This window comes from Bidens hawaiensis, unplaced genomic scaffold (genome assembly GCF_021521415.1).
Source record: "Bidens hawaiensis isolate Kalapana, Puna unplaced genomic scaffold, B.hawaiensis_p1.1 tig00046230_1, whole genome shotgun sequence".
NCBI lineage: Eukaryota > Viridiplantae > Streptophyta > Magnoliopsida > Asterales > Asteraceae > Bidens > Bidens hawaiensis.
The window spans coordinates 7586-13706 of NW_027498256.1; the positions used below are offsets into that span (position 1 = coordinate 7586).

At 45.7% G+C, this 6121-nt stretch overlaps 1 pseudogene; it reads left to right on the top strand.

Annotated features, from left to right (window-relative positions):
- Window positions 1–2292: 2292 nt before the first annotated feature.
- LOC143596314 (mavicyanin-like) lies at window positions 2293–3173 on the top strand (annotated as a pseudogene).
- Window positions 3174–6121: the final 2948 nt, after the last annotated feature.

Genomic DNA, 6121 nt, shown 5'->3' on the forward strand with positions numbered 1-6121 from the left:
TTCCTCTTTTTGTTCTGCCGGGCGATCCGAACATTGTTCTCTCTTGTCCTCTGCGTGTAGAGGTGTGTACTCTGGGGAAGATCCATTCCCAGTTGCTTTTCCGTCTCGGCAAAGCGCTTTGCCGCCGTCATGATGGCATCCCATGTTGATGGCATGCCATCCTTACCCGTCAATGTGCGGATAAGCTCTGGGTATTCGGCGCCTTGGATGAAAGCGGCGCGAACCAGATCTTCACTTATGTTGCCGAGACTTAGCTTTTTGGAGTTGAAGTGGGTGATGAAGTCTAGTAAAGATTCATCCTCTTCTCTAACGCAGTTGAGGATCGTCCACTGTTCTTCAGTGTATTTCCTCTGTTGGCTGAAGTGCTGGCTGAACTTGTTCTGAAAGTCCGCCCAGTCATATATGTGGTGGACCGGTAAACGATCGAACCATGCCCTAGCCGCTCCGACCAGAGTCATCTGGAACATGTAACACCACGTGGGTTCCGTCCAGTTACTGACGGTAGCCCCCGCAATGAACCTGTTCAAATGGTCGTCTGGGTCGGATAGACCATCATAAATGCCAATGTTGGACATTTGTTTGGCACTTCTCGGGGCGATTGCTTCCGCAATGTCCCTTGCAAATTTTGACTTTCCTGCATTTGTAGCAGTTGGTCTAAAGGTTTTGGAGAAGTCACGCGGGTTTCTCTCCGCATTTGTTGGTTTTAAAAGCTTCCCCAAAATTCCTTTTTGGTTGGAAGTCCGTTTCCTTACGCTTCCCTTTCGCCTTATGGCGAGGGTTTGCGTCGGTATCGGATTCTTCCCTCTCGTCTTCTGAGTACTCGCACTCACTGTTCATATTGAGGTGTTGGCGAGTACTGCCGAATTCGTCAGCCTGTTGAACTGAACGCAAGCGTTCGTCCAATTCAGCTTGGAACTCTCTTTGACGTGCTTCGGCCCACGCCTTCACTTGATCTAGTGTTTGACGAGGGACCCTTGTTCGTTTTTCCAACTGGGCATCAGTGAACCCCAGTGGAATATTTACTGCACTTGCCCCGGCTTGTGTAGTCGGGGTAGTGTTCGTAAGATTTGTATAACCGCCGGTGTTCCCCCCAGTTGCTGGGGTTGTGGTTACCGGGGTTTCTTGGTCGGTTACTGGCCTTGGGACCGGAGTAACGTTAACCATTTCTTCAGAAATTTTGAAAAAACTAAATTAGTTCTAGCTTTTATGCACGGATGGCTTTTAACCACGTGGTCGTGGGTTCGAGTCCCACGGATGGCGCCAATGAAGAAACACTAAGTGAACCCAGGACAGATTATAGATAATCTGGGGGTTAAGTAATGTTTCCCACGGGGATGAGGTTCAGCAGAGAAGGTTGTTCTTCTGGAGACCTGCAAAACAGACACCGTAAGCTCGTCACTGAGAAGGGGGGGGTTCCTCCTTGTGACCACCCTCCGGCGTGAGAATCAGACTAGATTGCTCTGAATATAAGTGTATATTAAGAGATTGCTAGATAAGATTGAGATATCAGATGGTCTTACCATTCCAAGGTGTTGGAGTATTTATAGCCGAAGGTAGGTTTCCTAGAAGGTACTGCCGGTTGAATAGTATTCCTGTTCTACCAACAGTGGACTACGCACAGGCCATGCTGGTTGGTGGGTAGGCTACGGCCAACAGTAAAGGTCGGCTGTATACTGTTCCTTTACTGCCGGCTACGCACTGTTCTACCAACTATAGGCTGCGCACGTCCCCTCGTAAGGGTTGGTGAGTAGGCAGCGGCTAATAGTGACAAACAGTACTAGAGGGTGCTCCTCCTCGTATTGTTGTCGGTGAGCTGTCACCCTGTGATTGGTTCATGGGCTGCTCTGGTCAATTTGTCTGTTCCGCCCATACCTTAGTAGGTATAGTACGAAAGACCTTCCAGAAGCATACGGACTGGCTCACTTGGGCGGGAGTATTCCCGCCTTGCTCATTCCTTCATGTGACTACTGAAGTAGTTAATGCCTTGCGCGTGTAGCCTTGCTGTTAGTGCGGGTAGCCTTCCCTGATGGCTTGTATCCGCAGCTGCGGGAACAGGCGGGGTACTTCACCATTGGGAGGCTTTCCCTGCGGGTACAGCTGGCGTACTGCGCGTAAGGCTCTTTGAGCATGGTGGGTCCTGCTGGAGCAGTTGGTCATTGCGCAGACGTCCCTGTTCAAGGTGAGTCTTGCGGGTCCAACTGGGCTCTGCTGGGACCTACCTCTTCAACCACCCTATATATACAAGCTCAAACCAACACCCTTCATCACCTTATCAAACCACCATCAATCTCAAAACTCAAAAAACAAAGCATAAATGGCTGGACTTATGAAGTCAACAATGGTTGCATTGGTGATGGTCATGATGGTTGCATCTAGCCAACTTCAATCCACGGTGGCACAAAATAGGTATGTTCATATTAATTAAAAATATAAAATAAGTCACTTTTATTAAGAAAATCAAAATAAAAACAATAAATTCAAAAAAAATTAAAAAATTAAGAAAATTGAAGATTTTGAGTACAAAATAACATAACATGTTGTAAACATGTGTTGTTCAAATGGCTTCTTAGTCATTTCCTTTTGTATTGTAACCTAGTACATAATAAGTAGTTGGTGTAATTTATACATAACACATTTAACCGGTTTATTAAAATAATAGGCACGTCGTCGGAGACACCTTGGGCTGGACCATTCCCCCGAACAGTGCCGCTACCTACACCACCTGGGCTTCCCAACGAACCTTCACAGTCGGCGATACACTCGTATTTAACTTCACCAACGGATTGCATAACGTGGCTGAAGTTCCTTCAGCCGCTTACGGCCCATGCACCACCACCAACACCCTCTCACTAAACCCCACCACCCCGCCACCGTCACATTAACCCGCCCTGGGGCCCACTACTATATCTGTACTGCTATAAGTCATTGCCAACTTGGTCAAAAGTTAACTATCAATGTCTCTCCAGTAACCACAACTGCCAACACTCCTGATCAATCAATAATACCACTATCTCCACCGTCTACTATTGCTACTGCTCCATCTGACTTTGAGTTAGCTCCCTCCGGAAGCCTTATTCCGCCGTCACTAAGCTCATCTCCAGCTTTAGCTGCAATGGTGCCGGTCACCTTATTGGCAGTTGCTTTGGCATTGTTTCATTAGATCAATTTGGTTAAGGGAGTTTCTCTTTTAATTTTCTTGATGTTTATTGAGTTTGTGAGTCGTGACACTTTTTTTTTCATTGTGTTGTTTGTATAAGGTTAATAAATAAAGTTTACATGTTTGTATCTTTATTGTTTTTCACATATGTGTTTCTTTTCATAGAAAAGCAAATTAGATTATTGTCACAATTTCATTTTAACGGAAAAGTATATCTTATATAATTATTTATATATTGTCACAAACACGAAATCTTCCAAGAGTGTTACAAACACAGAATCTCTCAAGAACAATACGAAATAATACAAAAACATTAAAAATACAGAAGATGAAACAACTGAGAAAGATTATCAGTCAAAACCAACATGAAAACCGTGAAGATAACAATTAAACGATTTAGAATATTAAAGCAATCGGGGTAACAATTATCTGATGTTAAGAACTGCCAAGAAACAAGAAATTTAGATTTCTATTGATTGCAACTCAGATGTACAAACTTATAATTAATCAAATAACGAGACGAATCAATCCAAACGAGAACAATACAAACTAAAAGATAATCAGCAGAAGGTCTCATCAAAATAAAACAAAAACGAAACACTTATCAAATCAAATAAAGATAATAATCCAAGAGATGAGAGAAAGCATCTGAAGACTAATCTGAAGTCAAAAGGCAAGCGATACGACGATCAAGAATTACACGAGTGAGAAAGTAAGTACCTGAAGTACATGGCATGTGCGCAGAAACCAACTGGGTCCGCAGGACCCAACTGGGTCCAACTGGACAGCTCACTGACAACAGCCGCTGCCTATCCACCAACCACCAGCATGGCATGTGCGTAGCCCACAGTTGGCAGAACAGGAACACTATTCAGCCGGCTGTACCTGCTTGGAAACCTACCTTCGGCTATAAATACTCCAACACCTTGGAATGGTATCATCTCATCTTATCTCATATCTCATATCTTGATATATTACCTGATATTTGCTCTAGTCATTCTCTTGTTTTCTGGGTGTAGAGGTTTGTGCTCTGGGGGAGATCTCTACCCAGTTGCTTCTCTGTTTCCGCAAAGCGTTTAGCTACTGTCATGATGGCATCCCATGTGGATGGCATGCCATCTTTACCCGTTAAGGTGTGGATGAGCTCTGGGTCGTTCGTGCCCTGGATGAAAGCAGCGCGAACAAGATCTTCGCTAATATTACCCAGACTTAGCTTCTTTGAGTTGAAGCGAGTGATGAAGTCTGGCAAAGATTCATCTTCCTCTCGAATGCAATTGAGGATTGTCCATTGCTCTTCGGTATACTTTCTTTGTTGGCTGAAGTGTTGGCTAAACTTCTGTTGGAAGTCTGCCCAATCGTAGATGTGGTTGACCGGTAGACGATCGAACCACGCTCTAGCTGGCCCAACAAGCGTCATTTGGAACATGTAACACCACGTAGGTTCCGTCCAATTACTGACGGTTGCCCCCGCTATGAATCTGTTCAAATGATCGTCTGGATCATATATACCATCGTAAGTGCCGATGTTGGACATCTGTTTGGCAATTTTCGGGGCGATTGCTTCCGCAATGTCCCTTGCAAATTTGGACGTTCCCGCATTTGCCGCAGTTGGTCTAAATGTTTTTGAGAAGTCACGTGGGTTTCCACCCGCGTTTTTTGGTCTGAAGGTTTCTCCAAAATGCCTTCTCGGTTGGGAGTCCGTTTCCTCACGCTTCCCTTTCGCCCTATGACGAGGGTTTGCGTCACTATCGGATTCCTCCGAATCATCGTCCAAGTAATCTACGAATTCATCAGCCTGTTGGAGTGAACGTAAGCGTTCATCCAACTCAGCTTGGAATTCTTTTTGACGTGCTTCCGCCACGCTTTAACTTCATCGAGTGTTTGGCGGGGGAGCCTCGCTCGTTGTCTCTCTAACTGGGTATCGGTGAATCCCAGTGAGAGATTATTTACTGCACTTGCCCCAGCTCGGGTAACTGGGGTAGTGTTCGTAAAATTTACTGCACTTGCCCCGGTTTGGGTAACCGGGGTAGTGTTCGTAAATACTGTGTAGTTGCCGGTATTCCCCCCAGTAGCTGGGGTTGTGGTTACCGGGGCTTCTTGGTCACTCGTTGGTTTTGGGACCGGAGTACCTTTAACCATCTTTCCAGAAGTTTTGAGAAAACTGAAAAAGAATTAAGTTCTAGCTTTTATGCACGGATGGCGCCAATGAAGAAACATTAATCGACCCCAGGCAGATTACGGATAATCTGGGGGTTAAATAGATGTTTCCCACGAGGGGTTAGATCTGGCAAAGATGGTTCTTCTGATAACCTGCAAAACAGACACCGTGAGCTCGTCACTGAGAAGGGGGGGTACCTCCTTGTGACCACCCTCCGGCGTGAGAATCAGACTAGATTGCTCTTGAATATAAATGTATATTAAGAGAATGACTAGAGCAGATATCAGGTAATATATCAAGATATGAGATATGAGATAAGATGAGATGATACCATTCCAAGGTGTTGGAGTATTTATAGCCGAAGGTAGGTTTCCAAGCAGGTACAGCCGGCTGAATAGTGTTCCTGTTCTGCCAACTGTGGGCTACGCACATGCCATGCTGGTGGTTGGTGGATAGGCAGCGGCTGATAGTGACCAGGCCGGCTGTGTACTGTTCCTGTTCCACCAACTGCAGGCCATGCCATGCACGTCCTCCGACAGGTTGGTGAGTAGGCAGCGGCTAATAGTGACATACAGTACAAGAGCGTGATGCTCGTCATACTGTTGTCAGTGAGCTGTCGTATCCTTGGTCAGATCTTTTGTCCATACCTCGTCAGGTACAGTACAAAAGATCCTCCAGTATCATACGGACTGGCTCATTTGGGCAGGAGTTCTCCCGGCTTTGCGCGGGAGTGTTCCCGGCTTGCTCATTCCTTCTTCAGGTGACTACTGAATTATTTAAGAGTTAAGTGCCTTGTGCGTGTAGCT